The 24,027-nt window shown below is 43.7% G+C and overlaps 1 long non-coding RNA gene across 1 annotated transcript; it reads left to right on the plus strand.

Moving 5' to 3' along the window:
• Window positions 1-636: 636 nt before the first annotated feature.
• On the plus strand, window positions 637-4,766 carry LOC147243248 (uncharacterized). Its single transcript, XR_015110713.1, has 3 exons — window positions 637-776; window positions 2,588-2,877; window positions 3,963-4,766. It is a non-coding gene; the product is annotated as an uncharacterized LOC147243248 (long non-coding RNA).
• Window positions 4,767-24,027: the final 19,261 nt, after the last annotated feature.

Raw genomic sequence — 24,027 nt, forward strand, 5'->3', positions numbered from 1 at the left:
CAAAAGATGATCCAGGTATTCATAACAATTTTTATATTCCACTTGTCCAACATTTGAAATGTAGGAAGTTGTAATGCATCAGGTTTACATATGAATGAACACTCCTTACTTTTGAGCCCCTGCCAAACACTCATTTAGCACTGAACACTCTGCATTTCACAGTATGTGGAGTTTTTAAATTTTGTGTCGCACTTGTAGCAATGTGTTTTAGGTCATCTAACAATGTTTGGCCGGAGGAATTTGGCTGCGGATGAACATAAATAACTGGTATAGGCTTTCATTGTTGAAGAGGGCTGAGCAAAGAGAAGGGATTGAGGGCAGACAAAGATATCTCGTTGCTGCTCTTGATCCAGTCTGCATTTATATAAACCTTCGAGGTAGCCAGTGTTGTCAGTGTTGCTATTACATTTACTCTACTTACAAAGTGGACTTTAATGCTGGCTTTTAACCATGGAATTGTCTTGTTTCTGTAACTATTACTGAACAGGACTCAGGGGACTACACTGAACTACAAGTCTGTAACGTTAGCAAGCTGGTTAGCCAGCTAGTAGCAGGCTAACGGTTTTTCAAGACTGTTTTAATAGAGTAAGTAACTTATATTTTTCCACCCTGACAATCGACAGTAACACTGACAATGCATGAGTGAGTTCAACCAGCCTGATACGACATAGATCACATCAATACTTAATCACAACTTCAATCTGTGCCGGTGTCATTACTCTCAGTTCAGGCACAGGAAGACAAGAGTTACTCACTCAGGGATGAAGTAAAAGTACGTAAGTATTGCCACAAAACATATTTAAACTATTACACAGTACATAGTAAATAGTACAGAGTAAAATGTCATCTGTGAGTGTTATATATTTCAATAGGTCATCATCATTCTCTTAATTATTTAAAGAAATTGTTCTTCATCAGTTCACTAATTGACTTATTAAATACTCTTGAGGTTTACTTGTTCAAACTGTTCATTAATTATTGTTGTTTATGCATATGTTTTGTGTGCAAAGTTTAATTCAAGCTATGTAAAGAATACTAAGCGCAAAGAACAGTATTTCAGTGAGTGGATGTCGGGGGTTGCATAAGAGGAAGTACAGGTACCTCTGTAGTTGGGTAAATGTACTTGTTCTCCACCATTGCAGCTAAACCAGTTATCAGATAAGAAAGATAAATGTACTTAAGCTAAGGAGGAATTAGGAGGAACCGGTGGTTTGTCCGGTGGTTTGCCGTATTTGTGAAGCTACAAGAATATCTGGCTGCTGTATTTACCTTTCCCCATGGGCCTGTTTCTACTGTCAGATGACAGCTTACTCAAAGTCGTGTAATTTTTCAATTCTGCGATGACAAAACACAGCTTGTCCTGAATATCTTGTCAATGTCAAACATTGTTTAGTATAATCAGAATCACCTTGACTGTGCTTTGTGGGTAAACAGTGGAGGAACTGTAATTGTAGATACGCTGTACGTTTTTAACACAAGAATATGAAAGCGGGGCACAACAACTTGCAGGGAAGCTTTGTGAAGTGTGTGAGCTCTGGAACTGTGATCCTCAAGGGCGAATGAGCGGAAAACAAAAGCACATAACAGTCGTGGCCTACATTCGTGTTGGAGTGCTTTCAACGCCAACAGAGCTTATTTTCATACGCCATTAATTGCTTGAATAGATTGCCTGTTGAATTCTTAATGTGCTATAAATTCCATGTTTGTTTTTCCCGAGTTGACAGCACACAGGCGTACTGTGTCAGGTCTGTAATCAGTACTGGCCTTGGCAGAACTTTAGCTAAAGAAAACCCTTCCGTGTTCTCCTCTCTTCAACTTTATGTTCTAATGGGCTATTGTGCACCGCTCTGTCTCTTCTCTCCTTTTGGTCACAATTGAATCTATCCTTTACATCTGCATTGTACATCAATGGCCTTGTGCTACGTAGAGTAGAGGGATTCCTTTGTGCTCATCTTTTCTATTCACAAGGTAGGTGTGAAAGCTGGAAAAGGGTCACTGAGTAGTGCGAAGGCGCTGCCAAACAGATTATCCCGCTGCACAGTGAGGAGTTGGACAGCGGTGAAGGGACATCTCTGTTTTTTTGTCTCCTCAAAGTGCAGAATCAGTCGTCTCTCCAGGGCTTTTACCTGTAGGAGTCTAACCCTTCTTCCAATCCATTTTAATGCATAACCAGCAGGGCTTTCCTTTCCAGCTTAATTCATACGCAGGGACTTTGCATGTTTTAAGCTCTATGCAAATATTATTGGATTTTCAAAGGATTTGGGCGGATTTCCTGCCATGGATTTTCCTTTACAAATGTCTTTAGAAAATAAAGTGAACCTATTTTATTTAAATTCGGTTTAAGGAGGCAAACAAATATTTAGATGCTAGAAATATTGAAGAGGGATCTTCTGAAGTAGGGACCAAACTTTATTTCATTTACTTTTCCTCTCATCTTTCTTATGGGAAATTCTTTTCAATCAAATGGAAAGCACACATCATGTGTTTCACCACATCACCTACGTCGCGCTCAAATAGTCTGGATTCAAAAGAGAGGACTGCGGCTCCGCATCATATCTGTGTAATGATCCTCACCATTGTTTTGCAGTGGCCTTGACAGACTGCACATGGACCTGGCCTTGAAAGGCAACTATGACAGCATCACATCCTTGAACAAACCAAAAGCCTGTCCAGAATAATAGGCTGCTGTTGCGAGCATGTCATCTGAGAGGGCGTCATGTTCAGGAGCAGCGGCAAGGAATGAGTTGGGGGTGTGTTTGGACATGACCATGCTGGGTACGCTGTTCCCTCCAGCCATGGAAGATGACACTGGACTGGAACAAGAGAAGGCACAGCAACACAGGTACAAACGCCCTTTGAGAACGTCTCCAAAGAGCGGTGAGTGAGAAAGTCTAATTCCTCTGAATGTGCACACAATATTATAATCGAAACTCTCACCCCGTCGCCACCAACAAACGCTCTGGCAAAGGCCATAATCAGACGATGCTATGAGCGGAATTTGAGGTGCACGTGTTTTTGATTAGCGCTCGCTCGTGTTCTGTTCCTGCTTTGCCATCTCTAACAGTGCCAGAACTTTTGACAATAATGTTTTCCCAAACAAAGCGCAGAGATCCCTGTATTTAAAACATTACGCTTGTGTTTTCTCAGCAAACAGGGCACAGCTTTAATGACTATCTCTCACACCCCGCTCGCCTCCTTCTGTCTCTGCCCTTCATTTCTCTCATAGTTTAGTCTGTTGGTGGCTTTTCGGGCTGGGAGGGGGGTAGACCCTGGCCACAAGCTGAAGGCTTGATTACAGTCCTGGCAAGAGAACAGAAAGCTGAGGGGCAGGAGGGATGAAGGGTTGGATGAGGGTGGGGAAGGGGAGGGAGAGGATGGAGGGACCTCGGGCCCTGACTAAAAGCAGCTGTGGAGCAGGCGGGGTGAAGGCCTTTTGTGCTCTTAAAGGCCTCGGGAAGACTGACCTCAGCAGAGATACATATGGAAGTGTTACGATGTCAGCGAACTTGGCATGTCATTCCACCATTAATCACACAAGTACTTCCTGTTTTACTTCACTAGGATTCCAATTTAAGGGATCATTCCAGTTTATTACAACTTGGGTCGTGTGTTTTTAGCTTCCTATTGTTTCTAAGAAAACACCAAAGTAATTGCTGCGATCAAGACGCATGACGACATTACTTTTTTAAGACTTCTAAAAGTACTTTTTTGTTTTTTTTACTCTTTTCTCCTTATTTTCTCCCCGATTGTACATCACCGATTCACTCTACCAAGCTGTTCTGATCGCTTCTCCACCCCCTCTGCCACTCAGGGGGGCACCGTGAACGACCACATGCTTCCCCTGGCACGTGTGGAGTCGTCGGTTACATCTTTTAACCAGACGACAAGGACTTTCCATTGCTATCAGCTAGCATTACACTGACTGACTAGCACCAAGTAAGAATCTCATTTTGCCCTCTCAGGTTCCTCTGTAAACACCGTACACCGTCGGTGATGAGAAGCTAGCTTCAAGCTAGCTCCAAGCTAGCAGGGGCGTCGTGACACAGTCAGCTCAATTCACACAGTGCAGCAGAAGCCATCAGAGCTCGGAGGAGGAATGAAAGCCACGCTACCTCAAATATACAAAGAAACTGATGTGCAAAACGTTCGTTTTCAGCCAAAAATGTTGCTTAGGTTGCTTTTGGAAACATTAGAAAGAAAAGCTGGTAAGACGAGAAAAAATGAACAATGATATACAAAAGCAGAAAAGAATAAAATATGGAATAAGTGGTAAGGAAATTACAATGTTGTACTCATGATACTCAAGTGTTAAGGGTCAGGGATGTAAATGTGTCCATCTGAAGGACATTGGTTTGTAAAGAAGGAAGAAAAAAAGCTTGTGTTGTTGTTTTAAAAATAAAAGATATTCCATTCACCAACTGTATGTGATGTTGCACCTTCCTCGGCATCTGCAGTTGTGATGTTGGCTTATAAACCCAAAAAGGACTAAAATATCCCTTCGTGTTTAGAGCACATATCCAAAACAAATATAATTTACATTATTTTAGAGCTAAACGCCATGTTAAATATTGAGTCAGACGTGGATTGGCATTTGAGAACATGTGCTGAACCTCAAGAGCCAATGAATCTGGTTATTGAGGCATCAGTGCTTCAAGTGACTTGATGCTTCTCATGAAGCTTTTATCTATTCAAAGCAAAGAAAAACGAGAGAAATGGTGATGAGCTGGATGTGATAGTGCTGCCAGAATAATGATATATTCAAAATAATGGCTGTGAGAGAGCTCCCTAATGGCAATGTTTGAGAGCCAAGTATTATAAAGCACCGCGACAAGGCTAAACTTGTGTGGTGGATTTACATAGGGAAATAGCTGGCAACACACACCGTTTCCCTCATAGTCTGAAGTCAACATGGTGTCCAAGTATAGTTTTCTCACACTCCCACAATCCTTCTGTCAAATGCAACAATATCATGGGAGATAGACACCGAAGAGGATCTAAATCTGTGAAGATCTGAACAGGATGCTCACCAAAATAACACGCTGACAAATAATGAGCCCAACACCATCGCACCGCCATATTTCACATGACGGCCAAGCAGGAGCACCTTGCCCTTTTGCGTGTGCATGGGGGTTTTATTAAAGGGGTGTTTCATCCAAACGCGGGGTTCCTGATTTTGATTGACAAGCTTGACTCTAGTCTTAAAAAAAAAAAAAAAAAAAAATCCAATGCAATCTGGGATGCATTTGGGTTAAAGTGGCAGGGTCATCCTCAAAGGAGCGGCGTGTGGATTTCCCACCGAAGAAGCACGCGGACGAGCACGGATCAAACGCCTTTGTCTTGGAACACGACTTTAATGCGAAGATAACATGTTGTTGTTTGGAAATGTTGAACGCAATCTTAAGTATCCCTCTTGAATGTGAATCATCTCATTATCAGGCGTTCTCACACTGAGATAATGTGAAGCATAATGTGTTTTATATCATCATGGTGTGAAACAGGGCCAGCAGTGCACTGTGTAAAATCCCCTTCAGTGGCATTATTTTGGTCGTCAGTGGCATAAATTTGGATGTGAGAAACATCAAAGCCCCCATATAAATGCCTTTCTCTTCATGTTGTCATCCTATCTTTGAATCACTCCCCCTCCCCCCTAGGGCCATGGTTATTTACATTTTCAAATCTGCATTTTTCATATAGATCTGTCTGCCTCTGATTTTAATATCAGTGATGTTTCCCACGACACCTTTTGTTTTATTATGCATTATGAATTTCTTCCACTCTCACTCCTCCCTCTCTCTCCTTCTGTCTCCCTCTTTCTCGCTCTCTCTCTCTCTCTCTCCCTCTCGCCTCCATCTTTTTCTAATCCCTATCCCCCACACTAGGTTTATGAGTCCCAGTGTTTTATCATGGGGAGAGAGATTTATCATTTCAATCTCATTTCAATAAATAAAATAATCTCTCTTCTCCTGTACGTGACAGCAGCTAATAGTATTTTGTTATCGTGGAGTGAAACTTTGCAGACTTCTGCGAGATGCTTTGCATTGGCATTCTGCAGCAGCATACAGTAGCGCCGCCTGCATTGCGAGGAATGCTTATCTCATTATAAATTGCGCGCATTTAAAGAAATGCGACTAAAGTGAAGCATGATGTCAAAATATTTTGTTTATTAAGTGGGTGCAACGATGTGAGGTGCTCCTGTTTGCATGTATAATGTGTAAAACCCTCAGTGGTTAAATGCAGCATCATGCTACATGCTTAGCAATTAAATGCACTTATTGGGTTGTTTCAGTAGCGGTATAGGAACCCTCTTGTACCAATTCCATCCTCTTAAAAGCTACTGGGCTGCACTCATGTATGCTTTTATCTTTCAGCCAGGATATGTTCTTAAAGCACGGTCTGTCAGATGCGCCTGCACTGTGGTGTGTAGAAGAACAAGAGCAGCCATCAAGACGACAGTTTTATTTTAATTGCTATCTCCCTTTCCTCCCGGTCCTTCATTTTCCCTTACCCCTGGAGCAAATCAACAGAAAAAATGTAAAAGGACTGACAGGAAAACAATTGCGTTTCAAATTGAACTCCCTGCAGAGTGTGTTCACTTCCTTAACCTGACATCCCTCCCTTCCCCACACATGGCAGAGGAGAAGGCGAGCGGCAGCCACACTAAAGCCGGGGAGAGGGGGGAAACCGTCCTTTTGAATATGTGTTTTCTGTTTATCATTAGCTGACTGGGTGCTTCATCATTCGGCGAAAATCCCTATCTGCTGAACATAAGGCCGAGAGACAGCGGGGAATCAATCTTTTGTGCTTGGGCAGATAAACACAGGACGCAATCAGGGGGAGACGGAGCGACGGAGCAGGCCGCGGGACTCACGCCGCCGGTGATGGATGGCGGAAGTGAAAGTGTCAGGATGGCATTATGCAAATGGGGGAGGCATCCGAGCATCGCCCCGGTGATTATGGGAGATGGGAGAGCAGCCTGTGGTCCCCCTGGCACCAAGGCAGCCATTTTGGGGGCTCTTCGTCTCCTGATGGAGCAGGAGAAAGAGGAGGAGGAGAGGGAGGAGGGATGGATAGAGTGGTGGACAGGAGAGGGAGAAGGGGGAAAAAAGGAGGAGAACGACAAGGGAGGGGAGAATGTGTCATGGTATCATTCCCTCACATGCACCACCACCTCACCCTCCCACCCCTTCCCCAAAAAAGGGGAGGAATAAGTCTATAAGCAGAAGGAGAGGCATCTGTGTCATTTACTGAAACAAATGACCATCTCTCTTTCTCTCTCTCTTTCTCTCTCTCTCCCTCTTTCTGTGGGGTTTGAATGAGGAGGGCGAGCCGGTGAATGATAGAGATAGAACACTGATGGAACAATCATGAATAATGAACTTGAACTGGACAGAAATAAAAGCTGGTTAGGGTGATATATGTTATGCTATATGTTTGCGACAAGTCGAAACGACTGCATGCGGAGCGACTCTCAGAGGCCAACGTGACCCCTGGGTACAATGGTATCCATCCCCGGCTGTGTCACTTTCACAACCATCCAGACCCTCTCTCTCTCACACACACACACACAAACCAATCTCAATGACAAGCGAGCAGGACGCACACACACAAACACGCACGCACACTGTAATGACCAAGGATGCTACTTGTATTCAAATGAGGGTTGAAGTGAGAGCAAGGCAGATACTTCAGGGAGCAGCGTGGCCCAGAGGGGAGATCCAGCCGCAGTCCCCGCTGTACCATTACAGTAAGATTGGATGAAGATGGAGACATGGAAAATATGATAGTGTGTGTGTGTGTGTGTGTGTGTGTGTGTGTGAGAGGGGATAGGGACGGTACAAGGAGAACGCCGCCTTGATGATCTATGCGTGCGAGCCAGTGTGTGTGTGTATCAGAGAGATTTGGTGTGTTTTAGTGTGATGTGAAATTAGCAGCTGTAGTTTGATGAGCCCATTTTTCTCCTGTTTACACGAGAGGAAAGGGCAGGTGTTCCCGACGCCACACGGAACGGGAGCGAGGCGGCGATCATGCATGCGCCTCAGAGCAAAGAGCCGCCATGATTTTCCCGTCTTTCCTTTAACAACAACCAACCAGGTGTGTTATTTTACTCAAATGGTCATCTCCAGCCGTCCTGCATTCTTTTGTCGTCCTAGAAAGCTGACTGGAGGTGCCTGTCCTCCACCTCTAACTTCTCCACTCGCCACAACACACAGACAATACCACTCCGTTCCGCCTGATTGGATCCATTTGCATTGGACACCTCCTCTGCATATTGATTGATGGGTTTAATCAGCGAATCAGGGGGAGCGCTCAGACATCAATCTCTGTCAGGCCCCTACCTTTTTTCCAAGCCTGTGATTCCCTGCTAGGACTCATCAAGGAAAGCAAGTTTAGACAGAGAGAGGGAGAGAGAGAGAGGGGGAGAGAGAGAGAGAGAGGGACAGAGAACAAAATAGAGGGGGAAAAAAAAGAAGAAAGGCATGTGTGGGAGTGGAAGTATTAGAAATAACTTGTGGGGTGGATTTTTCTGATTGGCCCTAGTAGAAGTAGATGAGGTGTAGCATAAAGGAAACCATGTAGGAACATTTTTTTTTCGAAAAAAAAAAAAACGGAACGGCAGGCGAGTGAAGCAGATTTACACTTTCACGTGCAGGAATTTTACTCGTCAAGCGTAAAATATGGCGAGGGGATCTCAGTGTTTTATATTCTTGTATTCATTGTTAATTAATCGCATCGTATGACACTGTTTTCCTCTATTACATCATTTAACAATACATTTCCCTTTAAATCTTTGCGTGAGAAGAGCTTGAATTAAACTTTTGTTCTTTTCCTCTCCACCTAAACTTTGTGGCGTGGCAGTTATTGGGGATGACAAAACAGTTATCTAATTGGCATCAACCAGTCGTACCAGCGCTCTTCTTCCTGTCTGATTTCACAGGTCCTACAACAGGTGTAGCTGTCAAAGTCACAGGATCAATAGAAAGGGTTGGAAAACAGCCTTTTCACTCCTCTCCTTGTTGTTTGTGTGTGTGCATGCGTGTGTGTCTCCACGCGCGCACACACACACACACACACTTGTATATATAGAAAGTGTTAATTGAGTTGTGATTGCCATTGTGTGCCTCATCAGGGGACGTACAAGACCCCCCTCCACCCTTCCCATGTCAATGTGAAAGTGTACCTGTGACACCTCGAGCTGACAGATACTTCATTTCCTTCTCACTTGATAATTACTGCAACACAAACTCAATTAAAAGTAAGCAGCTCAAAGAGGAAGGAGATGAGTTTGATTAAAACATGAATAAAAATACAGATCTGAGAACACATTTTTTACAGATCTGTCCCTGGGATTGGGTGAGATTTGCACACGTATGCAGGTAGCTTTAATTTCACAGGGGCAACGTTTCAAGTCTCGTCGAGCAGCTTCGTCGGCTTCTCGATGAACCAGCTTTCAAGATGATGTCAGAATTAAAGCCTCCCTTTGTCAGGAGTGTCCTTTACTAGTGCCGCGCTGAGGCTGCGACCAGATAAATGCCACCAAACAACACAACTCGTAAAGACTCGAAATTAACTCCACTATTTGAGCTTTTTTTTTTTTTTTTTTTTTTTATTTCATCTATTAAACTCAATTACTTCCTGTGTGATCCCAGCCTGGACGGAAAGGGCCCATAATTCAGCTCTGGAGAAAAAGAGAGAGAGAGAGAGAGAAAAAAAAAAAAGAAAGAAAAGAAAACCAACAACAACAACATTGCAACATGCTCGTTTTTTAGAGGAAGAAACTTTTAATACCCCAGCTCTTAATGACGGCACTGCAATTAGAGTGGCTGCATTTTTTGCTCTAGCCGCGAGTCAAAGGAAAACAAATAAAGCAGCTCGATTTAGAAACCTTATTAGACTTTTGAGTCCCTGAGCAATTAAAGTATTACAACTGAAGTGCTTCTGTGAACCCACCGATGGAAAGCATTTATAGGTGGTCTCAGCTTTACTGGTGGTCCGTTATTTTCTCTCTTATCTTCTTATTTGCACTGTTCGGAGCTGCAGTCGCTCCGTTGTTTATGTGTAAACGTGTTGTGAAGAGGGGGTTGTTTTTTGGTTGGTTTTTTTTTTTTGGACAATAAAAGCTCTTGATGTTCACCGGCTTGTCTGTCAGGGACAAACTGAACACATGCAACTCATTGAAACATCTGTGGTGACGACAAAATGTCATCACATGTAATGCAGATTTAAACATCTGTTAAATGATGTAAGACCTCGTCGCAGAACGCAAGTGGTTAAAATCTTTTTAAAAGGATTCATTCTTTAATCTTCTATCCCCACACATTTGCCCCACACGGTGCCTAAATTGTCTTGGCTGCGATGATGCCCTTTACAGCGCAATCTCTCCAATTTGATGCCTTATCAAATTACTAACCCAGAGGAAATTAATGGTATCATCTAAGTCAAGACTCTGATGTAGTTTCACTTAGCCTCAAACACTTTGGTCCTAATTGAAAGATTAGATTCCTCTAGATTTTCTGTCTTTCTTCATACTCATTACAATTGAGGAGGGACTTGCATATCAATTCAGCAAATAAAAGCAGGTAAATTGTTTAAAAATATGTTTCAATCATATATAACTCAATAACACATAATTATAAACAACTATAATTAGACTAGAAGTGATGACAAGCAGAATTTAATTTCTTATGTATCTTTTAATGAGATAGATTTTGAAAAGAGCAAAGTGGTAAAAGACTGAAAACCTGATGTGCCACTAGGGGGGGTGGTGAGGCCTTTTGGGTACAGACAGAACATGCTCTCAAAACATTCAAGTGTTCATTCACACACACTCCCACAAGAGAGAGAGAGAGAGAGAGAGAGGGAGCGCAGCTGGCTGGGTTTCAAGGCAGAGAATGAAGAGCACAGACAGGAAAAAAGTAGGAGAAGGTGGTCACATGACTACTCGCATTACTGCTACAACTCTATCTGTGACCAACTTTGGCGTGCAGCTTCGCCCTCCGCCTGCTAATACCATAATCCCCCCCGCAGTGACCACTTCTGACACCTCCTGCTCGGCCACCCCTGCCCCGGCTCCTCCCCTCTGATCACTCAGCAACCGTCCCCGCCATAAATGACTAATGACCCCGTATCAATATTTGGCTGTGGTCGCAGGCTTTCAGTACTGTTGTAATTTAAAGTGGATTAGTGTTCGCCCCAGCACGTTTCTTTTGGCAGACAGCCAGTGGGACGAGCTTTGATAACAGGTTCCTTCTTGCGTGAGTGTGTGTTTGGGTGTGTGTACATGTGGAAATTCTGCTTTGTGTGAAGTACATAAGCTGCCCATTGCCCTACGGGACTTAGACACCAAAGCAGCAAAAATAGGCTTCGGTTTTTCCTGATGAAGAGATGAGATGACAAGCGCGCATGCCGGCGCCCGAGCCCGTCTCAGGTCCCACTCCAAGTGGTTCTGCTGCGCACACACACACACACACACACACACACACACACACACAAGGTAGGGAGAGAACCTGACCGCAATGAAATATGAATTTACTCTTAAATACATTTTGCAAGTTAAATTAAGCGTGGTGCGTCTGGTCACTGTGCAGAGCAGCAGCGGCCCTCTCGTCCACTAACACTCATCCGGATCCTCAGCATCTACAGAGATTATCTTTAGTTTTAGTTCATGATGTGTATTAATATCTGTGAGCGTTGATCAGAGAGGATGCACCTCAGCAGACGTGGTTATGAGCTCATGACCTCCACCTGTCAGGTCCGGATTTTGGTGCGCGCCCTCTGGTTCTAGCAGTATGACCTCAAAACTACTGAACAGATTTTCCTGAAACTTTGCGTGAAGACCTTGTTGGTTTTTATTTAATGTTATCCATTTTTCAATCCTTGGAATATTGAAGTACCAGTTATATCACCATGAAAAATGCAAGTATATGCACGATGAAAACCGTTCAAATGTGCAATTTGTTGCAGATCTGGATCATGCTTCATTTTTTTTGTCTAATCTTCAGTTTGCCAGGTGAGTCCCACTGAGATTTAGAATCTCTTTTTCTGGAGGGAGGCGGTCATCGAGAAAAACACAGATTTGCAGTCTGACAAACACCTAAATGTGCAGTAAAGTGGAACTCCATAGGCGTCGGTTATAGCTAAACACGTCATCATCCTAGAAGCTGAAAAATTACAGATCTGATAACATCGTATCGCCATGGTGAAGCAGATGGAATGCAGAACCAGAAAGTGCAGCTGTTGTACATGAGAATTGCAGTTAAGGTGCATAAAAACAAATGTACACACACTATAAATTACTATCTGGATGTGGAACATGCAGTATTTCCTAAGAAATGTATACAAATATTAAAAAGGAGAAAAAAAGCCAGATCTCTTTTATCTGGATGTACACCAAAATGTAACGGGTTCGTCCGTGGGCCAGAGTGTCTCTTTCTCTTTTAAATTGGTCCAGTAGTTTTTGCGTAATCCTCCTGACAGACCGACACACGCACAAACTAACAGATGCAAGTGAAAACATAACCTTCTTGGCAGCAGTATCTAATTATTCCAGCTTATACCAACCCTTCTGTGCGTTCACTCATCTGAATATTAGCCTGACACAAATTTTCCCTTTTAGCTCCAATATTTCACATCACATTTTCTCCCACTCCCTTTAATGTCTGCACCTCTGTGGTGGATCACACAAATGCAGCCAGGTCCAGACTTGTAAGGAATCAGTCTTTCTAAACACACCATAACTATGACAGACAGACAGAAAGACAAACAGGGGGGAAAAAAAAGAAGAGTGTGACCGTGTCTTACCTTGTCCCTGCACCACTTTCAGTATGCAGAGAGCAGAGTGTTTATCTGGCTGGCTGCGGAATGTTTGTGTAACTGAACGGTACGCTGATCGAGTTCAAATCACGGCAGGATAATTAAAACATGTTGATCCCTTCAGTCATGGGAAAGGGGCAGATTTATTAATGATACACTTACCGCAGCCCCGTGGACTGCGAGCACGCTGAGAAATATTGCATGAAATCGTTGGATAGATTGTCATTTACCTGCAGGCCTGCGCCAGTGTGAGTGGTCTTTCATGTAAATGAATTTGTCTAGAGAATGAGAGAAATGAGAGACAGAGGGAGGAGTGAGAGATGGAATTAATAGCTTCGGGTCATGGGGATAATGATTCCTTCATGGACCCAGTCAGAGCCAAATGGCCCGGGTCTCTCGTTTGGTTTCTGAGAGTAAGAATGAATGTGAGGTTGAACGTTACAGTGAACAGGGGCATTTACTGAATATGTAAACGCATTTGGTTTTATGACAGGGTCTACACGCCAACAACGCTTCCAAATGACCCACTTTGTATTCACGCAATGCAAATTTGCTCCTGCATCGTTAGATCTCATTGATTGAGTGGTGCTCCCATACGTTGAACAAGAGAACATATCATTTGCTCCTGATTTCACAATGTTATGACACGGAGGGGCGAAGAAAATGTTCTCAACTCTGCCTCAGTCAACCTGGTCAGCCTGGTCAAATAGATATTTACCTTCTCTCTCTCTCACACACACACACACACACACACACACACACACACCCTCAGGCACATGAAAGTGCAGGTGTGTTTTTCCACCCATGCTTATTCACACCTCAATGAGGACGGCCGCGTCAAAAGCTGCTGGTCAATCTCTTTACACGTCTATTGTGAAGGGAGCAAGTCTGACAGAGTAAACCAGCATGGACACATGTGAACATAAAGAGCCCACCACACACCCCCCGACATCACCCCACGCTGAAAGGACCCAGTGAGGGTGTGAGCAGGAGGGGACAAGGGAGAGGGCCCAGGCCAGGGCCTAATGGTGGGAACAGTGTGGAGGTGAAGCCGTCTTTTTGTTTGCCGCGGATAAAGGAAGCTTTTGAGAGGCAGCGTGTGTTTTTGTTCCACGGAGGGCCATCGAAGCTGCGGGCCATGCTTGTCCTTGGTTGTGTTGTCTGGAGGTGGGGGGGTAAGGGGGGGCTGGGTGCAGGAGTATGGACACAGGCAGGAGACAGAGTTACTCGCTCCAGGGAGAGAAATATGGTACTGTGAGGGTGTTGGAAGGAGGACAGCGTATCATCTGTCTGTGAAGAGAAAAATAGAAGTGGTAGAGAGAGAGAGTAAGACAGGGCTATAGAAAGAGACAGATGGAGGGGGGAGAAAGAAGGAGAGGCGTGAAGGTGCTTTATGGGGTACTTAGTGGCTCATGTATCCAAGATGCTGTCATTTCAGGTCATCCATTGTACTTGGAGCAGCACCTGACTTCTCCACACAGCTCTTAATTTCTGTAGCACCCAAATAACTGGCTTTGATTGTGGCACCGAGGCTTCCAATTAATTTGGAGTAAGTGACTCTCCCACCTCCACGCGACAATGACCTGTTGTTGCTGAAGAGACGGCTTCAGGCAGCCGGTGGTGCACTCTCGGTGCTCCCTGACCTGTCTGACCTTTCCAACAGTTCAACTTCCACTCACCAGCAGTGATTGATCTGCCTTAAGGGCCCTTAAATTGCTCCGTGTCTCCTCCGCTGACAGAGAACATAAAGGCCATTCCTGCCCTGGAACCTGAACTTGGCTGAAACATAGCACAGACTCATTTTCACCATCGGAGCCCGGAAACCAGCACACAAGATCAAACCGTTTCACATGAAGCATTGACGGGGATCATGTGGTCACCCAGCTTACATTTATGTATCACAATTAAAAGATCCAGTGAAACTGTGGAGTGCTGTGTTTCTGGATATTATTGACATATTTCCAGCTAAACTCTGAAGATCGGAGGATCGGCGTGTCGAGGACATCAGCGGGTGCTGAAATAATCTGCACTGGGCAAGACTTGAACTCTGGGACGCTGACACTCTAGCAAGGAGGCTAAAACCCATGGCTACTTGGATGCTAGTTGCCAGTGCGTCCCACGATGATGCTCTACCATGCTAGCCAACCCGCTAGTTCTGGTTAGCTCTCTGCCAATGAATATTGACAATTAGGTATCGAATGAAGTACTTTCATTGGATAAATAATTGGTACATGCCCATTAGTGCAGGATGAGTCATTAAATGTTTTACTTAGACGTTCTTTAAAAAAAAAAATTTTTTAAAAGACACTTGTACTTTTAGCTCATTGCAAGTTTTGTGTTACCACAGAATATACAGCAATTATGAGTAGCTTAAAAAAAATTCATGGTGAAAAAACAAATTCATCATAAAAATGTTGACAAAACCACAGAACTGATTTGACGTGTGCACGAAGCAACCTTGGAAGCTGGTCTCTGTATGAGTAAACGTTGGGCTCAGGACTTGCAGAACAGGACCGAGCAGCAGGTCCTCACAGGCGTTGGCTGCCACCCCTTTTCCCCCCTTCATCCTGCTATGTGACCCCAGGTGACTTTGTCTTCGAGCCTTTCCGCCGCCTGCTAGACATTTAATCTCTTAAAATTCCCATTAAAGTGTGCAGGAGAGTTTGTCTGTAGAGCAGATTGTAATTGATGGGATCAGATGACATTTTAAACCGGCGAGGAGAGGACATGATTCCTTCACGGCCGCGGCAGAGAACCAGGGCTGAATCACTGCAGACACGGCTGCTCTTTCACTCCATTCATGAACATTAAAAATAGTGTTTTGCATCACTGAATATAAAATAATGAGTATCTCTTTAAGAGCAAAGCAGATGGTATCTTGAAATATTTGCCCTGCTATCTGTTTGAGATCTTGAAAACTTGAAAAGTGTTGACAGCTAAGCTAACACCGTTCCTGGACTGCAGATCTGAATGTGGAGTGATGTATCACCCCGAAAGGAAGCACATTAACATCTTATCTGTAGACTGAAATGAAATGGATAAATTATTACAAATCAGACTAATGAATACCATACATCGCAACTCACAGTTGTAGAACACGAACTTGAACAATCAACTCTGAAAGTGCAAATAAACTTCATATTTTTCAGTGCGACTGCTTGCAAAAGAGATCAAATAGGAGACGAGATCACCAGAGAAACAGCTGGCAACACGAATTAGCCCATAATCTGATTTTTTTTTTTTATGTCCAACATGTCAGTTTCAGTTTGATTTATTGTTACAAGGCCAATTAGCATCATGTAACGCTGTCAGCCAGAGAGCTCGAGGTCAAAGGTCAACCCGTGAAAGAATGAGACGAGCGGAGGCAGTGCAGCATAGGAGGGAGCGGAAAGGCGCTATTTCAAGGCTAATTTTGTTGTGATTAAGCAGGGATAAGAACTCGGTTTGTTCTTATTGGAAATACACGTACAGGCCCATGCAACAAATGACAGATGATATTTCCAGACACCTGTCGTGTTGCCATCAGAGGACTGAGTTTTAGGCAACAAGCATGGAATGTTGCACTCTGAGTTGGAGGTGGACGGCTCAGATGGGTTTCATCTGCTCAGGAGGACGTGGACACTGCAGGACTCTTTGTGCCCAAAACCTTTGAGCTCCACAAACATCTGCAAGAAAGAGGATTCATTACCAGACAATAATTACAGAGGAGAACCCTTGTACTAATTAAATCAACCCTCTTCCTCCTATTTAGCCATTCACACAAACTGGAGGCAGCAAGTAACACAAAGTTGAAGAAGTGAGAAAAGGGTCATTCTGCTTGCTCTTCACCGTATGCGCTGCCATATTTGCTGTGGCATCTTCCTCAGTGTTGGAGGTCTTTCTCTCCCCTTTTCACAGAACAGTGGAATATAGCGAGAGCAGAAGAAGAGATCCTAAACCCAGGAACAATGGAAGGATTTACCTTCAGCAGGACAAGTTGTAATTGTTCATTCCAGAGGATGTGAAGACTGTCCAGCAGCAGCAGAAACTCCTGGCCCTGCTTTGTTAAAGGCTCGCTCGCTATTTTCCTTGTTTCCCCTTTTTTTGAAAAGACAAGAAGCACATCAAGTGCACAAAACAACCTTTGCAAAATTGAAGGAGTTCAGACTTTGCCTTTTCCAAGCACCTTTTCTACTGAAATACCGGAAAATACACTGACAGAAGTACGACTACTGTCTTCTTCCTCTCACAGGTGTGTGTCTCTTCCTCCACGCAGTCGTCCGTAAACGGCGACTGAACTCTAACATTCACTGTTTTCCTCATGTGCAAATCACCATAATCCATAAATCATCCTAAAATATGACATCAACTAAGGGCTGTCAAGCGTCATAGCTTCATGATAACGCATCCGTTAATCATCTCTGACAAAGTCTACTGCAGAATGACGCCATGGTTCCTCCACAGAAGAGGCTTTGTTGGCACACGCCGGACACGCAAGCATGCGGTGAGTCAGGAAGAGGCGAAGTAGCGTGAGTGCGTTGTTACACGTCGATTCCAGCAGATGCGGTAAAGGTATTCCCATCATGCCATCCATGGAGCGATAGTCATGATTTCACACCATCAGCTCTCCCTCTTGTTCCTTCCAGGACCCTCCATTAGCCTCACCATGTGTTTACAATCCAGGGGTCTGTTCACAAATGATTCGCAGTGTATTTCTGCAGCTACTGTTATTTATCAAATGCAAACTGGGCTGGGACACGGTGATGTATGCTATCAGGAGTGACAATGATAACCAGGACAATAATTACACAAAGCCCGACTCATCCATCACCGTCACTTATCACTTAAACAATCAGGCGTTAAAAGAGAGCGAGGGGTGGAGAGGAGAGGAGAGGAGGGATCCTGGACTGGGATTTTCTGCTCGGTGTATCAGTCCACGCTGATCCAGTCTATAACCACAGTCGTTGGAGTCACTCGAGGTAATGTTGATCCAGATACGGCATCGATAAACACCAGCGCTTCTTCCATTTACATGTTGGTGATTGATTGCTGAGAGAACACACACAAGCCTGTAACGTTTTTTTGCTTTGGCACGCTCATGTCAAATTACTCGACAGCAAAAAATATTTTCCTGTGTACTTGTAATCCATTATGGCTTGAAAGACATTTAACTTGAGAGGAAGAGAAAAAAAAAAAAAACCAAAAACCTATCAATCTTCTTCAACCAGCGAAACTTCAGCTCAACAACCTGAGGTTTACAGGTCAGACATGAACCGGGGGATGATGGGAGTTCTCTTTCTGTCACATATTTCCAGTTGTGATCGATGATTAAAAATTCCAGCCCACAGGAGATTTATTTCTTAAAAAGCCAAAGTATGAATGAATGAGGATTCTTTTGCCGGTGGCGACACACATGCAGCAGCCAGTGTAGCTGGGCTGGTCGTTGGCGCCAGCAAACACCAGCAGGACTCCACTGTTCCAGGACTGAACGTCTGTCATCCCACATTAACCAGCCAGAACGTTCTCCAAACCCTCAGGAACCTCCTGTGCTCCTTTATACAAGTCTGCAGGTGTTGGAGTCGTGTTAACAGATTTAACTGTGGTATTTTGTAAAATACTGGACTGCCTTTTTGGTTTTTTGAACTTTTTTGGACTTATTAACGGCTCAGATTTATCATGCTATTTGCCCCTGGGGTAATTATCTTTTCGCTTCTAAAAATGAACATTTTTGAAAAACAAAACTTTCCGAAAAGATGGTTGTCTTATCATTGCCATTTGAATGAAAAGTGACAGAAGAGTCATATTGAAATTCAGGAGCGTGGCGTCGCCCGTCCCTGTCCTATACGTCACCTGCCTGAGCTCATAGTTCACTCTGAACCCACAAGTTATCATTTCACAAGGAGGTGTTTGCGAGGATCAAACACTGTGTTAGTGAAGAGTGAGGTGCTGAAACAAAGGTCTGGTTGCTGTTGGACTCAGCTGAGCCATCTGTCCGCTTCCAGTAGCCTGGTGATGCTAAGTTAAGCAAACAATCACCTGCCTTGTGTTAAGTTATTCCTGTAAGTTCAAAGAATTAAGCCTTTGGTACACAGACCATCAAGTGCACAACAACAACAAAGACACACGCAGGTAGAGTCTGCAAGCGTGTGTGTCAACACACTAAGACCAACACATCCTTACACAAGAAGCACATGAACTCAGACACATGTGCTGCTATGAATTACTTCAATGATCCTACTTTTCCAGTACTACAAGATATCCAGCCATGCACATCTGTCTCTCTCTCTCTCTCTTTCAGCGCGCGCGGGCACGCACACACACACACACACACACACACACACTCTCGGCTGCAAATTTGCATATCTAGAAAGTATTTCCTGGTAAGTAGAGCAATGGCAGCTCTCAGGAGAGACACAGACACAGATAGAAATTTGTATTAAAAAGAAGAAACATCTAAGTAAAAAAAGAACAAAACCACGGTACACCATTACTTTAATGATCCATCATGTTCAAAGGAAACATATTCACAAATCTACTGCAATAAACAAGGGAATGAAACTCTGGTGTAAAGTGCTTTTAATTTGGTGCCTGCATGCAGCAGATGTTTACCCTTCACTTCTACCCGGATCTTCTCTAACAGGTTCTATAGCCGAGCGTCATTACACTGTTAAACTGTTGGGGGTCACACTCCTGTCAGCGCTGCACCGTGAGCATGTGGTCGCACCCCCCACAGGTCAGTACACAGGAGGGTCAGGGGTCAATGGTTATGAGTCTCAGGAGGTGTCAACCTCATTACTTGGAAGTGCATCAACCAAACCCACAGGGCTTTCTTAGTATTTACATAACCTTTGACCTCCAGCTACCGAGGAGGCCCCTTCAGTCGTTCACCTTCCTCCTCCAGAGGTTTCAAGGTTCAAGTTCACTGTCAGCACAACCCAGACACTCTAACACCTCATCAGCGGGTGCTGCAGTTACCATTAGGATCCCGTCATCACACACACACACACACACACACACACACGAGTTACAGCACTGGAGAACACGCTTTTAAGAAATACTTCAGGTATTCAAACGTGCATTCTCCTCAACACACCGCCGTATTGTTTTCACAGTGCATTTACATTCGTGTGGTCTGCAGCTCTCTATAAACCACCCACTGTAATGAATCACTTCCTTGTAGAAGCGGAATGCCACTCTACGTCTATAGAAACGGCTGTAAAAACATCGCAGAAATGCAGCTAAATCTGGATCTTCTGTATTTTTTTTCCCCCCCGTGAGGGAAACAGCTGTTTGCTGATCACAATTAAAAAGAAAAGAAAAATGGCAGCTGACTTCAAAGCTCCCTTTAAAACTAATAACCTTTACAGAAATGTGACGGGATGAAAGTCACAAGTACCCACAGAAACTTAGGTTAACTACAGACATTTGAAAGCTGCGCTTAAGTACTTCATTAAATATACTTCGTTATTATCCATCCCTGGTTACAACAGTATTTGTACTGCCAAAACATAGTTCCATGTACTAGAACTAAGGAAGGAGTAGGACTGGAGCTGGAATCACCGTTTGTACCGTTGCTTGGCGAGTCCTGATAGTAAAAAGCTCCATAACCACAATATCCTGAGTTCTCCAGCCACCTCCACCCTCGAGCTGAAGCTGGCCTGCACCACGTCTCTCCACTGATGCTACGCCAGCTAGCAATTTATGGTACATCGACTATTTTACCGCGTAGACTGATCATTACGTGACTGTTTAGTAAAAGAATGTCTTTTTCTATCACATTTGACATGTTTAGAAACTGTATATGGACAGATGTGCGGTCCCAAACCATATGTTTGATTCCTCTGGGAATGCAGATCAAACATTTTGCTTGACATCACCTTCATGTATCTGAAAAGCGCTCAGGGCCAGACTGGGAAAATCATTCAGGACGGGAAATACAACTCACAATATAGCGGGGGGTTTTGGGGGTCCCCCGCCAGGAAAATTGTAGTCATAAAGACACAATTTCCTGCATTCTGGTAAATTTTCATGCATTGAAGTCCCGACAACAATGTACTAATACATACAGGACTGTTCTTTGATGACACAGTTAACTCTCTCTCCACCTGTTCACAGCAAATGCACAACAGTCTTTTCACGATTTACACTGAATATCTTCCACCTGCAGGTTGCTCTTGTGCAGTGGGCCAAACTGGTCAAGTTCCTGGAACTACTCCCAGTGCCAGGAACCAACCGTGTACTCAGACGTTGTAATGCACCAATGGATTTACACTGAAAAGCTAGACATTGTGTAGATTGTGTATGTTCTGTAGGCAATGATGTGTGTGTCAGAGGTCTAGACCATTACGAATCAGCATAGTTTCCCAGAACAGCGGCACAGAAGGTCGGGCAGAGGTCAAAAAATCTCACCCCACTATCAAACTTTGAAAATCAAAGGGGATAGGACACTCTCCAGGTTGACCCGTCAATCCATGCCAAGATAATCTGGAATTACAATCCAAGATGAGGGTCGGGGAAGGCAGCGCTAACAGATGCACAGCCATCCAGCAAATTAGCGGCGGTGGTTTGAACCTGGTCCTTGTGAAGGTGATGGCAGCGGTGGAAGCGATGACGTTGGCTGCAATCGTCCCTGCTGCTACACATGCTAGCACAATGGGAATGTTTCTGCAAGCGCACGATTCTTTGCAGTTACTGCTTCAACGATCACAATGCTACCCGATCAATCAGGCTAACCAGTGCCAGCCATTCCCAGGACAGAAGCATCACGCTAACCCTCACAAAAGTCATAGTGCACCATGTCAGGAAAACTTCTTTTAGACTTTCACTCCACCACAAAAAGGTAATATTTCATACACCAGTGTTGTAGGCAAGAATCTCAATAACTCCAATCTCTCCCCAGAGGGCCCATTTCCTGTAAGTCCACCTTGCCTGAGACAACATATTTTTCAGCCTAATTCAGTTTAAAAAAAAAAAAAAAAAAAAAGTTAAAGAATGAAGAGCAAACTGGCTTTTACAGAAGTACTCACTCATTTAACATCCAGATTGCTCAACACCATCACACAGAAACAAACTAAATTAGCATCATCCTTCACTCAGCTCTACCACTGAAGTAGATATGCAGTATATTGTGAGGTGATAGGGACTTCATTCACCTGAAAAATAGGTGAAGCCATTAGTCTGCTGTCTCGCAGATGTTTGATCCGTCTTCATAACAGTGTACAAATATGTGACCAGCATAATTATGGAGCTCTTGTTTCACTCTTTCCACTTCATGAGTTATTCAAAGCGGAGTCATGCGTGGGGAGATGGATGCAGATTAAAACTATGATTAAATGTGATCCTGCGGTGAATACTTTGTGAGCGAGTCAAACGAGAAGAAGAGGTGTGAATTGCATCTCTTGGGTTAAAACTCGGCTTTTGACGGGCGACGATGCATCAGCAACATCGGCTGCATTGGCGTGTTTAACTTTTCTTAATCGCGTGCTAACCTGGTGGGTCCTCATACGGCAGCGTCTCCTGTGAAAGGCCTTCTTCCTCTTCTCTCCCCCTCCATGTTCAAACATCCATCTTGTTTCCCCCCGGTGCTCTTGATGGCCAGCTCTGGCCCGAAAGTGTCATTCGTTGTCCTCTGAGGTGGAATTTGAAGTCAATTAGTTCGAGATTTCCGATTTTTTGAAGAGTTTTCACGCAGCTCAAGTGTGTATCAATTAAAGAGACCGACATGGACGCCTCAACGGGGATACCGAGAACCACACACGCAGCTGAAAGGACACGAAGGCTGGACAACAAACACAAGGACTAATTACCTGATGGGACACAGGTGAGGCACCAGAAACAGGCGGGGACAAAGCAGGAAGTAAAAGAGACATTGACACACGAGGGTGGGGGATTTCAAAGTAAAACAGGAAATAAGTGTATTGAGTCCAGGAGTGTGTGAGGCAGGAAATTCTTGTTTTTATGATGAAGAAAAAAAATGTTTCAATCTTCTTTCAAGCTAGCAGAGAGAAAATAACCAGAAAGTATATAAAAAGTGTATTTTGGTTTAGCTTTTGTGTGCGTGTGTGTGTGTGTGCGCACACGCATATTCAATGAGGTAAATAACTGATCAATTTTGATTGATTAATTATCTAAAAAAATAACGAATGCATGGATTCGACCAGTTCCCTGGTGAAGGCTCTTTTTCAACATAGCTTTGTTCTTCTAAGTTAGAAAGCTCCACTTCAGCAGCACTTCCCAACTCTCGCCTTTAAAAAGCACTTTCTCCATTTATCATTCCTAGGCTGATTTATAGAACTTTAATTCCTAAAACCTATTTTACATTGTGGCTGTTGACTATATTTCCTGATTCATGGAGCGATAAACAAAAGCAACCCCTTTGTGACCATGTTTGATTATGCAAATTAGTGCACATTTAATTAGACATAATTAAATAGATAGATAAAAACAAAGACTTTTTTTTTTAAACTCAAAAAAATAAAGTCATTACTCTCATGAGCTTGAATTTTAATCGCGATATTTATTGGTTTAAATTTGTACCCTGTTTCCCAGCTGTGTCTCGCTGTAAGGAAGAAGAACACAAAGAACATGGTTTATTGAATAAAACAATGGTATTGTGCGAGCTCCTGGGTCATGTGACCTCCCTTGGCCAGCCTCACTGAAACAATAGTTTGTGGCATCCTTGTCAGAAAGTCAATATGGTGATAAACACTGGCCTTCTGCTGAGCCCCGGTTCACCACTTTAGCAGCCAATTGCCTTGACAGTCATTACCTAACCAGTAAATCACCACAACCAGGATACCAGTAAATAACAGAGTCACTGAAGGAATAACTCCACCGAAAGGATCGAGCCACAGCAACAGGAAACATGTTGCCCTATGTGTGTGTGTGTGTGTGTGTGTTTTTTTACACAAACTAATTCTATGTGGAAAATGAGCATATGTTATAGAAAATGAGCCTGTAAAAGCGTTTTTGTATTCCCCCCCCCCCCCCTTCAATGGCTCTGGCAGTGTCATTCAAGATGTGGCCTTTCCACACTCATAAAGAACACATAAAACACACATTGTGCTCTCATAAAGTACTTAGAGAGGTGAGATTTATGTGCCGGGGTCTGGTCCAAATACAGAGCAATGCTGTCTCTAAAATGTTTGTGATTTACACTGACGGTGTGCGTGAATACCAATGTGATTACTGAAAACAGGAGGATGTAGTTTGATTTGAATGAGCGGCGTTAAAATCTTG

Source organism: Aulostomus chinensis, chromosome 20 (genome assembly GCF_037954235.1).
Source record: "Aulostomus chinensis isolate RoL2024-O1b breed Wild chromosome 20, RoL_Achi_v1.0, whole genome shotgun sequence".
NCBI classification, from domain to species: Eukaryota; Metazoa; Chordata; class Actinopteri; order Syngnathiformes; family Aulostomidae; genus Aulostomus; species Aulostomus chinensis.